This window comes from Moschus berezovskii, chromosome 24, assembly GCF_049115385.1.
Source record: "Moschus berezovskii isolate FMDL1 chromosome 24, NW_MosBer_1.0, whole genome shotgun sequence".
Lineage (NCBI taxonomy): Eukaryota > Metazoa > Chordata > Mammalia > Artiodactyla > Moschidae > Moschus > Moschus berezovskii.
The window spans coordinates 15,142,806-15,156,077 of NC_142483.1; positions in this window are offsets into that span (position 1 = coordinate 15,142,806).

A 13,272-nucleotide genomic window follows, 5' to 3' on the forward strand; every position below is an offset into this window, starting at 1 on the left:
GCAGAGACTCCCAATGTGGGCTTGGAGATAAGGCCACCTCTTCACTGGCTACATGTTCTTTTGAGAGTTAACTATTTCTATCGCCCAATTTCCTCAACTTTCAAATGGGAGTAATAGAACCCCTTCCCTGGGGTTGTTGTGAGGAGAGGGTATTGTGAAGAGAGTGGATTTCAAGTCAGTCCAGGATCTGGTACATAATGGGCTTGAAATAAAAGTCATGCTGCTGCTGCTGCTAAGTCACTTCAGTCGTGTCCGACTCTGCGACCCCATAGATGGCAGCCCACCAGGCTCCCCCGTCCCTGGGATTCTCCAGGCAAGAACACTGGAGTGGGTTGCATGTCCTTCTCCAATGTGTGAAAGTGAAAAGTGAAAGTGAAGTCGCTCAGTCATGTCCGACTCACAGTGACCCCACGGACTGCAGCCTACCAGGCTCCTCCGTCCATGGGATTCTCCAGGCAAGATTGTCACTGTTCACTGGAAGACACTTCTCCTTCTTAATACATGTTGTCTCCTCTGTCTGTGACAGCGGCCCCAGCCACTTTTCCCTGCCTCTAGTTTCTGTGTCAGGCCAATGCACGGCCTTTTCCTGACCCCACCCTTGAGACCAGGCGACATGTACCTCCTGCTTACCATCCCTCTCTAACCACGGACTCGTCCGTCCATCTGTCAGTAAACTTGAGGCTGCTTCTTTCATCAGTGTCTCTCCAGCGTCTAACACAGGGCCAAGTAGACACAGATAACATTATACATGTTGCTGTAACAAGTGACTCAAAGAGAGGAGAGGCCATAATTTTGAGGGCCACTGTCACTCTAGAGGTGAGTAGCCCAATTGTCTTCAGCCAGGGAAGGTCATTAAGAAATGAGGACATCTCGTGAGTTGCCATAACAACCCCACTGGTGGCTCATGACAATGAGCCATCAACACTTTAAGAGAGATGAAAGTCAGAGTCTGGCAGAGCATTCAGACAGTTGGAATTTTAGTATGTAACATAAACAATACTCGGATAACAATTCTGGACCTAGCAGTCTATTCTTGTAGTGTTCTTCATGTATGATCTAATTTACCCTCAAAACTTTCCTGGGGGGAATTATTACTATCCTCAGTTATAGCTGAAAAATCAAGGCATAGATTTTCAGTCTCTTTCTTGACATAGAACAGAGATATTCTGGATCTTCCAATTCTCAATCTTGAGGCCTTTCTCCTTGCCATGTGGCTAGCAAAAAAAGGCAAACAGCTGAACAGGTAGAAATAGCTTTCTCATAAATGCTTTGGTTCTGTTAAGGTTTGGAAACTGACTTCACATTCCAGTTCTGTAGGACAGAGGATGTCTCATGATTTACTCACTCCAGTTTTTTAAATGTGTACAATATTTGAAAGGCCCCAGAGTGGATATTTAAAAAAAAAAAAAAAAAAGCAAGTATATGGATAAAGACAATAAAAATAGAGGGAAAGAGCCACCTAAAAAAAAAAAATCCCAGGCAACCTTTGGCAGCTGATAGCATTTCCAGCCTTCACGCGTCCACTTAAAGTGTCAGAAGACCCAACGGACACGTTAGATGTTGTGAGAAAGAGCAGCTCAGTGGAGCTGTTGCCGAACAAATGCTGAGACTCCCCTACTGGCCTGAACTCACGCATGAGATTGTGAAATGCCGTGTTCACACCTAAAATTCCAGTATCGTCAGGAGCCTGCAGTTTTGAACTCACGATCTAATAAATCTGGAATTGTTTCTTCTAAAAGAATTCCGAAAGTCTTACGGGAGTTGTAAGATCTGCTATGGTCAAGAAGAAAGGGACTCACCCAAGAATGAGTGATGAAGCCTAAATGAACAAATAATAACCCTGCTATTGTAAACATCATAATGTCCTTATCCTTTGGGGAAGCTCCTGTGATTTTATGAGATTATTTTCTTACCAGTGACAGGCTTAAAGTTCCCTACCTTTGAACTGTATCCCATAAAAGAATGTACAAGCTAAACAAGATGCTATATGCGGTCCTAAATGTGTCTGCTGAAATGAGGTGTTGGAGAATAGGCATGTCATGGGATAAAGACTGTAAATGAATGATGTCATCTTTCCAATTTGGTGCTGAAATATAAATAAACCACGTTGTTCATGTGAATACCAGATCTGGGGGAAATGTACACACGGCAATTGTGAGCGGAAGAGGCTTCTTTTGATTAGTCTGGGCTGGAAGAGAAGAGTGTGAAATGGAGATGAAAAATGAGAGTTTAGCCTGATACTTTAGACCATTTTTATTTATCTAGCTTGTAGCATATCCCCTAAACTGTGACCGATTGCTTACAGACTGGTTTCTAGTTTTCCCTTTGTAAAAATGTTTGACTGATCCTGCTCACTTAATTATCAAATTGGAAATAGAGCTCTTAATTTCTTTTTCAATCTACACAACCTATCCTTATCTCCACAACCTATCCTTATCTCCACCCAATTATATTGGTTTCCTAACATGCCAAGAATGGTCTATAAGGATAGGAAGCCAATAACACTCCCTAAAGGTGAATGGAAGAAAAATTGCAGAAAAATGTTAAGGGCTAATACTTGCTCAATTTCAAACATGTTCATCAGGTTATGGTTCATATCCCTGTAGCCATCAGATATACAAGGTGCCCACCACAAAGCCTTAGACAGCACATCTTCAGGACAATAAAAAGTGAAATCCCAGGAAAGCTAATACAGAGTTGGAACGAGATAGCTTTCCACGGCACTGCTCTTGGGAACTAATGGCCTCATTTAGTAATTCACGAAAGCCCATTTTTATTTCCTTTTCAGAGTTTACCAAACTGCTGACCTGACACGTTCACCTTTGGCTGTGTTATATTCATTTTATTATATTATGTCATGACTGCTGAGACAAATCTAATCAGATTTCATTTTCTACTTCCTCTTTCTTCCAGACGCCACCTTATTTCTCTGGGGCAATAGGTTCCTAACAGCTTTCCTGCTGCACTCTTGCCTCCGGTCGAACACGATCTGCAGTCAGAGTGACATCAGACTCTGTTATACCTGGCTTCAGCTTCCCAGAGACTCTGCACTGTCCCCAGGAAAGAGCCCCATCTCCTGCAGAGCTTATGAAGCTCTTGTGAGGTAACTGCCGTTCACCTCCCAGCATCCCACCTTCCCCTCCCCTGCCCTGGACATGCTGTCCTCTGCTCCTGTCACACCTTTTACCCTCGTCTTCTACCTCGGTTATAACCATCAGTTCTTCCAGTCATAGCTTTGACATTATCACCTCCAGAACCACCTTCCTTAAGTCCACCTTGGAAGGGATTAAGTGCCCTTCTACTGCCTTCCCCAGAATTCTACTACTTCCATCACAGCACTTATCTCTATGAATGGTAAATGCATTCTTTCTTGGTTTTCTCTGCCACTAGGTTGAAATTCTCCTGAGGGAAAGTGCTAGGCGCGAATTACCCTTGGATTCATCACCTAGCACAGTCTGATATATAAAAAGTAAATGTATGTTGAATTAATGTGTAAGTGTACGAAGGAGTGAATGGAAAGGATACTGGCTATTTGGAAAAGATAAAAAGAAAAAACAGAGAATTAGCATCTATGATGAATCAGTTGAATATGTAACTCTCATGAGATAGTTTAACTTTCCCCACCATGCCTTTGTTTTTGGTTGTTGTTGCTCTTGGACGTGAGAGAGCAGGATAAGTGTACAGTTATGGAATTGTTACAAAAGTCAAGTTGTTCTTGTTTCAGAAATATTCTGTTCTTGAATAAAATGGACTTATTGAAATACTTCATGTCTTTGGGTAGTTACATCATTAAGAATAAAGAGAGTGGGGGTGTCATGAGGTTCATTTCCTTACTATATTCTAGCCTTTGGAAGAGCAGGAATCTTTAGAATACTTTCATTAGCACCAAAAGTCAACCCTGGAAAACTGAAACTGTACCTATTAACTAAAATCCTTGATGAACACCATCTGTGAAAAGGTGCCATAGACTCCACTGCTCTTGACATTTCTGAAGAGTTTATCCAAGGAGCTCTTGAAACAAAATGAAAATCCTTGATTGACTAGTAATAGACTCAATAGCTTAATAGCAATATGTAGCTATAAAAGTGTAATATTAAAACTGCCTTTAAAAATATTTTAGCAAGGTGGCAATAACGAACTATGCTTTGATCAGTCATCTGGATCAACTTAACAATAAAACCTTCATGAATATGGTTTAAATAAGAAAAAAATATAAAACAAATTTGTTGCTATGGGATGTGGAGATAATACCATACTGGCAATTGCACTTTCTCCTCTCAGGTTTTCTTTTCTGCCTCTTTCCTGCCAGGGAAATCCGAAATAGTCCAGAACTCTTCTATCGGCCTTCTTTCTGTGAAATCAGAGCAAGGTCAGCAGTTCCGGTCTCTAAGTTAAAAATGAAGAAACTTTAACTGAGCAACAACTGAGCAGTGAGAAGGGAAGGGATTTCCAGAACATCCACAGGTCCACGCAGCAGTGAATCAAAAGTGAGTGGGGTCTGGGCTCCAATGCCTGGGGCACTCTTGCAGGACAGAGTAAACCAGGGGGATGAAGAAGCTATTAGCGGGTATTCAGCATTAGGGAGCCTTATGGGAGTGAGTGAGGGTCACTGATGGAATGCCTTCTACTGTGGATACTGCACGGAAATTCATTCAACACTCAAACTCCTGCGACCACAAGACTAGAACAATTACATGTCAGGCTCAGTGTCTGAGTAGAGCACATCCATTGAATCCTCTGAGGTAGCTATTCTTATGAGCCGTCTTTTACAGCTGAGGAAACCAAGCCCATGATTGCCTAACTAGTGAGTACAGAAACAGGACTTAAACCCAGGTTTCTGACTCCAGAGTCCTAGAGTTGTTTATGAATGGAAAGGTCCCAGGCCAGATGCATGCAACAAAGCAAAGATAAATATACGAGGAATTATAGGATGGACTATAACACAGTATAAGAAGAAAAACAAGGAGAAAGGCTTGGTTTACTTGAGTATCTGGAGGCAGCAGAAATCCATTCTAGCTAAGGGCTGGATATCAGATAAGGCGCCATGGGCCAGATGACCTCTGAGCTAAGATGTGAGAGTCGGTGTGGACACAGCTATAAGGAAGAGTGAACTGGGGAGATTCTCACCCAGAATGACCAACTCACCCTCTAATCATCATGAGAGGAAAAACAGGCCAATGAGGGGAACTGGAACTCAAAACATGGTATGCACATCAACATGACCAATTAAAAAATAAATTAAGAAAAATCAAATTAAATAATAAACATACTAAAAATAAATTAAAAAAAAACCATGATGTCTGTGTATGCATTGTTTTCTTCATTCCTTTACTGGATGTGAGGAGAGTAGGAAAAATATTTGAGATGGTAATTCACTATCTTATTTCTCAGAAGAATTTATCAACTTGGGGTTTTGGAAGGAATTTTAGAAGAGCCATAGCCATATGCTCACACACATCAAATCATGCCATCTTTGGGAAACTGGGCTAGGCTCTAGGCATCTATGTATTTATAAGTATCTACACAAACTACAGATGCAGCATCAGTCCTGCCTTGAAAACTGGTCTGATCTCCTCCCGCGTGTTTAGCTCATCAGTCCTGCCATCCATCCGTAGCCAAACAGGACACTGATGAGACTCTTCCTCCCAGCCTTGCTGAAGCTGCTTCCCTCAGCTCTTATTTATAGACAGAAAATTAGTAGTCACCATGGACAGTTTGGCGGCTATTTCTGTACCTAGTCATTGAGTGCCCTTATTTTATTTCATTTTTAATTGTTGTAGGGAAGTCAGTGCCCCTCCCATATCCTCTTGTCCCGCCCCGGAGGTCTCTCTCAGACTGATGGTCAGTCCTGGATGTGCTGCTGTCATCCCACCTCAAGCCCCTGCACTTCCCCTTGCCTGAGGTCTTCCCCTGGTCACCCGGGTAGGTCTGGCCAGGGAACAGGGCAGACAAAAGTTCATGCCCTTAGAAAAAAACCCCAGTCTATGAGGGAGTGAGGTGACTGATAAATAACCAGCGTTCTAGTCCCTTAGTGGAGGCAAGAGAGGAAAGAATGCCTTTCACGTAAATGAATATCCACATGAACAGATGCTAGTCTACTGTTCTTATTTCTTATTGTACTTTTTTGGTAGTTTTTCTTTTCTTTTTTTCTTCTAAAAGCAAGGGAGGGAGATTATTCTATTCAACTGCATCCTGCTGTCACTTTTGGAACCTGAGGAATTCCCCAAAGGGTTCTGGACAGATAGTATAGCTGAGACCATCAGCACCTCTGTTCTGCTACCAGCCAGGGCAGACCATGGAGCCAGAGAAAGAGCTCTATGTACTTTGCTAATGACATAAAGATCCTTATTAGTAGCAGAAAGAAGACTGGCACTGTGAGACAGAGCCTCCTGTGAAGACCAAGAACAATAACAGGCTTTCCGAGCTCTTGCTGTGTGCCAGCCACAGCACTTTGCTGTTGCCATCTCTTCTCATCAGTCCAGCAAAGCTCTGATGTAGGCTGGGGGTAGAGAAAGGCATATTCAAAATCTTTAATGGTGGCGAGCACAGGGGATGAAGCCCCTAAAAAACAAGAGGGAATCCTCACTATCATCCCTGATAGAGGCTGTGATTATCCCCACTTTACAGATAAAGAAACTGAAGCTTTTCAGTATGATAACTCTCTTTGCCTTCTTTGCAACAATATTGTGAGTCGAGATTGTGGGACAAGTTTGAGAAAAATGCCTTTGGAATGTATGGGTAAAGAGGGAAAGTAAAAGTAAAATACATAATGGCAGTGGTAGTGTTTATGAGAAAGATAAAGAAACTTACCCAAGATCATACAACTGAAAGATTTGGGAGTATGATCCCACAGCTTCCTAAGTACCCACTCTACCATCCTGCTCAGATTCATAAAGACTGATCCCTTCAGTATAAAAAGTAAGACTGAGCTGGAAATGGGCTCTTGACTCTCTGGACAGTGACCCCAGTTAGAGCTGATGAGGGAAAGAGCTCACTTTTTATTTTAAAGCTCTCTGTGAAAAGGATGAAACTCAGACACATTATAAAAATCTTAATCGAGCCCCATGTTGCTGACCAAGTCCTAATAGAAATTCAAAAGTCATTGTCCACAATCTGCACTAATTTTTAATGCTTTAACCAACAGGATGGTTTCAAACCTAGGCTAACATGTCAGCAACTGAAGATAACCAAGAAATTTCTAACATTCTGAGCACTGCTGGAAATGGCAGGGGTCTGGGAAAAGGGGAAGGCCCTAGAAGTTTCCACCACAAAGTTACTTAGTTAAGCTCAGGTCTGTTTAATTAAGTAGTGGACAGCACATGCTATACTTAGCTTTTAAACACTTGTAAGGTTCTCTTCACTCATTTATCTTACTTGTCACTGACAAGCTCTTCAAGGACTGTAACAGTATGCAGAGCATGAAGAGCCTGGGTAAACAATGCATATTTTATGTAGAGTCTAAACTGTTTCAACTCAGAGAGTCAATAGAGGGTCTCTGGGAAAAAAAAAAAAACACCCAGACTTCTACTAAGGACATATTCTGTCTACGGCCTATTAGAGTTTCTTTAGAAAGTGAGCTTGAAAATCAAATTCCAATTTTTTAACTAAAAAGAAAAAAAGAGAGGCTGGGAAAAAAGCAAGGAAGGGTGAGAGGGAGGAAAGAAGGAAGGAAAAAAAAAGAAAAGAGGAAAAAAGAAAACGAGAAGGCTGAATTCAGACTCTAAAACTGTGCTGACAAGGGAGGTCGAGGTCTTCGTTCAATTCACACATCCAATAAAGATTCATTATCACTGGCCTGGGTAGAACCATCTCCTCAACTAAACACCTTTGGAAACTAACTCGCGGTATGGCCAAACAGAACTAGTCAATGGATTGGAAACTGACAGTTCAGTGACTACGCTGAGAAAAATGTGAAGGCTGAGTAATCCAGCAGCACCTCAGGAGAGGACGGAGAGCCTTACACACGAAGGCCTAAGAGGAGACATGCCCACATACCTGGAGATACATGAACCACAGGGAGTATGTGGGGTTTTTCATAGTTATGTGTGCTTAGTCACTCTGTCGTGTCCAACTCTTTGTGACCCCATGGACCACAGGCCTCCAGGCTCCTGTGTCCATGGGGATTCTCCAGGCAAGAACACTGGAATTGGTTGCCATGCTTTCCTCCAAGGGATCTTCCCAACCCAGGGATCAAACCCAGGTCTCTCACATTCCAGGTGGATTCTTTACCGCCTGAGCCACTAGGGAAGTCCAAGAATACTGAAGTGGGTAGCCTATCCCTTCTCCAGGGTAGCTTCCTGACTCAGGAATTGAACGAGGGTTTCCCTGACAGGTCAGTTGGTAAAAAGTCCGCCTGCAACGCAGGAGACCCGGGTTCAATCCCTGGGTTGGGAAGATCCCCTGGAGAAGGGATAGGCTATCCACTCCAGTATTCTTGGGCTCCCTTTGTGGCTCAGCTGGTAAAGAATCTGTCTGCAATGTGTGAGACCTGGGTTCGATGCCTGGGTTGGGAAGATCCCCTGGAGAAGGGAAAGGCTACCCACTCCAGTATTCTGGCCTGGAGAATTCCATGAGCTGTATAGTCCACAGGGTCACAAAGAGTCAGACACCAGTAAGTGATTTTCACTTTCACTTTCACTCTGGCATTGCAGGTGGATTCATTACCAGTTGAGCTACCAGGGAAGCCCTTTTCATAGTTATGGGCTTGCTATGAAATGTGTTTGAATAAATTAGGTGGTGCTAGTGATAAAGAACCTGCCTACCAATGCACGAGATATAATGGATTCAGGTTTGATCCCTGGATTGGGAAGATCCCCTGAAGGAGGGCATGGCAACCCACTCCAGTATTCTTGCCTGGAGAATCCCATGGACAGAAGAGCCTGGTGGGCTACAGTCCACAGGGTCATGCAGAGTCGGACACGGCTGAAGCAACGGAGCACACGTGCATGGTAACAATCTCATCCAAAAGGGAATTCACAGAAATTATGTCAGAGAACATGGAAAACCTTATGAAGGTGGTTTTCAAAATGACAGAAGCTTGAGACACCCTCATCAAAAGGAAAGAACAGAGCAACTGAGAACGAGTTGGGTTTTAGAGGTCAGAGATTAGACATCTGGAGTAGACCAGAGAAAGAAAATGCATCCAGAAGAACTGTGAGAGGACAGAAGGACATTCTCCTACAGGGTCTTTTGAGCTCAGTGCAGAAATGGGGGCAAATGCAATCTGGGCCGAATCCCAGTGCTGAGGCTGAGTGGAAGGGCACAAACCCAAGACCTCCTCTGCACCTCACCCCTTTCAAAACAAAACAAGTGACAACAAAGCAGGGAGAGAAGGGAGGCTGCGAGCAATGCGAAACATGTGGTGGGGCTGCTGGCCGGTGCTGAGCACAGAGAGAGCCCCAGGGAGAGGGCTGGTGAGCAGGCGAGGAGAGGTCTGGCAGGGCGGAGGGCGTCTGGCGGCCGGAGAGGGAGAAGACGACGGAGGGAGAGATAGCCAGGGCTTTGGACGGAGAGCAAAGCCCTCTCCCCAGCTGGTCCCACCCTTGGGTAAGACAACTGGGGGGAATGTAAACACGCTCATTAGCAGTTTTCCAATCAGTTGAAAAACAAATGGGAAGGGAGAAAGGGCAGTGGAGTGTCCCAAATACCAAATCTATGAAACATTCCCTCTGGCGTTTGTCTTCTCATTTGTGTTGCTTGCTGTGCTGTCTCCCTTGTGTTTGGATTTCAGGATGCTTACTAGCTTTATAGGGGGTACTCTGAACTGACCCTAACTAGGACCAATTTAGTTCCACAGAGAAGGAGAATCTGAGTTGCATCTTCCTCTCTGGATACAAGGTCTCCATGGAGCCTCCCAGAGACACACGAATAACAGGCATGACAGGTCCTCTTACACTCTGCTCCAGACTGATATTCCCCCAGCATACAAGAATGAAAACTCAACTACAACCACCACCTCTTTTGTGACACTTTATCCCCAAAGAAGAGGCAAAATGCACCTTTGGGGTTTGGGGATCTAAAGAAAGCCAGTTTCCAGAAAGGATGAAATGACACTCCAGTTTCACCTGGAAATGCCCTGGGTGTCGACTCATGTTGTTTTTTGTTGTGTTTGTTTGTTTTCTCCATCACATCAAATTAAATTCATCCGAAGAATATAGTTTGCAAATCAATTTCTCTTAGTCATCTGTTTAAGGCGGACTCCAAAAAACCTGATCTTCTGTGACCCTGGAGTTGAAATAGCCTAAGTACAAAATATCCAAAAGCATTTCAGCTTGAATCTAAACAAAAGCAGATATTAAATCACATAACTAATGTTTCTTCAAAGCGCTGAGTGGATGTGGGTAACCGGAAAGTTACGATTCCAGCAGCTATCTTGAATCTCTTTCCGACGAATGAGCACTTGCCAGAATAATCCTGATTCTTGTAATGTTAGTGCTAGGCCATACCTTAAATCAGTGACTCCAAGTTCACTGTTTTACAGAAGGGGAGAATGAGGCTCCAGGAAGTTGAACATTAGTCAATCACAAACCCAGAGAAAGCCCCAGAATTCTTGACTGCTGGACCGAGGCCCTTCCCCTGCCCCTGGCTGCCTTCCCATTTGATTTGCATGTGTACAAGTCCGCCATGTCCATGACCAGTAATACCACAGGCCCATCTTGTGTCTTTAGTTTTGCATTCCAAAGTACTATGGTATTAATTTCCATCCTTGCAGTCTGAACAGCATCAAACACTAATCATTTTGCTCTCAGTGCCTACAGATAGGTTAAGGAATTTTCCATCTTCTTTGAGAGTAGAACTACTTGCTAGCAGAACCACTAGTTTAGCTTTCTAATTTCTTCTTTTTTATAACATCTATTATAAGTTTTCTATTATAGGAATCAAACATCTAGATATGAAAAATTAAATAATGTAGAAGAGTTTATTTTAAAAATTCTTCCTTGCCCTATCCTAATATCTACCCCTACTATTAAGGATTTTTGCCAGTCTTTCAAGAAAACTGTTATGCATAATGGAAGAAAGGAAACACATACACTCCCTTTAAAAATAAAATGCCCAAGATGTCTTGGCCATCTTTTCATGTCAAGATCATGTAGAAATACCTCATTTTTAATGGTTACATATTCCATACTATGTATGTACTTCTATTTACTAGTCCTCTATTGATGTGCTAAAACAGAAGGCAGAAATCTCTGTTTATTTTGTTCAAAGATTTATCCCAAGCACCTAAAGCTTTGCTGGGCACATAGTGAGCATATTTGTTGAATGAGTGACTAACATTTGGGTCATTTCTGACTTCATTATTCCAACAATGCTTCAAAGAATATTTTTCCAAAGGAACACCTTTGCCTGTCCTCATGTGCTTATTCTCAACAAGGATGGATGCTGAAACATGTAATAGATGTTTTTATAATATACAAAGAAAAGAGAGATTCAGTAGAGATCCCTAGAATAAAGTATACACATTTTAAACTTTGAAAGATATTAACAAATTTCCCTTCAAAAATTCTGGTCAACTTCCAGTCTGTACCTCTTTGCCTACATTGCGCCAACACAAAATCTCATCAAACATCTAATCTTCAAAAGTCTAACATGTGAAAAACTGTTATCCCCTTTATATTTCCCTAATTATAATTTGAGGCTGAGCATCTTTTCATTGAGCGCTTCCCAAGTGGCACAATGGTACAAGAATCTGCCCTGTCAATACAGGAGAAGCAAGAGACGTGGGTTCCATCCATGGGGTGGGAAGATCCCCTGGAGGAGGAAATGGCAAACCATGTCTAGTAATTTTGCCTGGAAAATTCCAAGGATAGAGGAGTCTGGCAGGCTATGGTCTATGGGGTTGCAAAGAGTCAGAAACAACTGAGCAACTGAGCACACACATACACACACCCAAAGCTCCTCTAAGAGAACAATGCCCTGAACAGAGTCTGAATCCAAGGCATCACATGTGTCCTTGCGTGTGCGTGTGTGAGCTCAGTAGCTCAATCATGTGGTTGACTCTGCAACCCCATGGACTATAACCCACCAGACTCCTCTGTCCATAGGATTTTCCAGGCAAGAATATTGAAATAGGTTGCCATTTCTTCCTTCAGATTTTCCCAACCCAGGGATTGAACCTATGGCTCCTGTGTCTCCTGCATTGGCAGGCAGATTTTTTACCACTGAGCCACTTCAGAAGCCTATCTATATGTATACACACACATATATACATACACATACATACATACACATACGTGTAAATAAAATAGACACACACGCATATATGAATTTTCTGTGTTGATCAGCTGAAGTTCTGCCTTTATATTAACTTTCCAAAAAAATAATGTGAGTATAGCAATACCTAACCTTAGTGAACAAATGAAAATTAGAGATTGTCGACTTTATTCCAAGTTTCATAAACTACTGACTGCATAATTTGTTCTGGAATCTGGGTGTGGATCAATGTCAAACTTACAGTAGTTCATAAACACATTTTTCTTTTCAGCCTTTAGTGGTAATAAATGTCTTTTCAGCATCTAGAGGTGGGTAAAATTTAGAAAAGCTTAAGAAAAAGGAAAGTTAATTTCCATATTCTTTAGGTACTTTCATACAACTGGCAGGGTTGTAAACTGGTATAAACTTTCCTGAGGGCAACTTGGCTTTACGTATTAAAATTCAAAATATGTTCACCCTGCAGTCCAAAAGTCTTTTGAAATGAAAGTTGGACAGAAATAAGGAATGAAAAGGGTAAAAGGATATTCACTGGGATGTTGATCACAGGAGCAATTAATGAGAGGTAACAAAATACCTGTGTATCAGGTTTTCTAAAAACAAATTACTGAATATTCATTTTGCATATAATAGAATATTTATTAGCAATTCAAGAGTCACATATGTTTATATTCATCAGAAGGAAAGAGTATCACAACACATATTTGAATGGATGGTGAAGCAGGTGCTAAAACATGTACATGTACGTGTGCACGTATATGGATACACACATACAGACAGGCACGTGTGAGAAAAGTCCAAAAAGATGAGCACAAAACACTGCTAGATGCTCGGATCTAGCATTTCAGGATGCTCGGATCCCCCTTTATTTCTTTCTATTATTATTTGAATGTTTAATAAATGACAGGAAATAATACATAAAAGAATAAGAAAGCGTTCTGTGCTACGTATACACACACAAATGCTGATATATAGGTTGTTTCTCAGATTAAGGGGGAATGGTACTGAAATAATTTTAGTACAGGCAAAGAAATTCCTGAGACTGACCTTGGAGATCTTAGA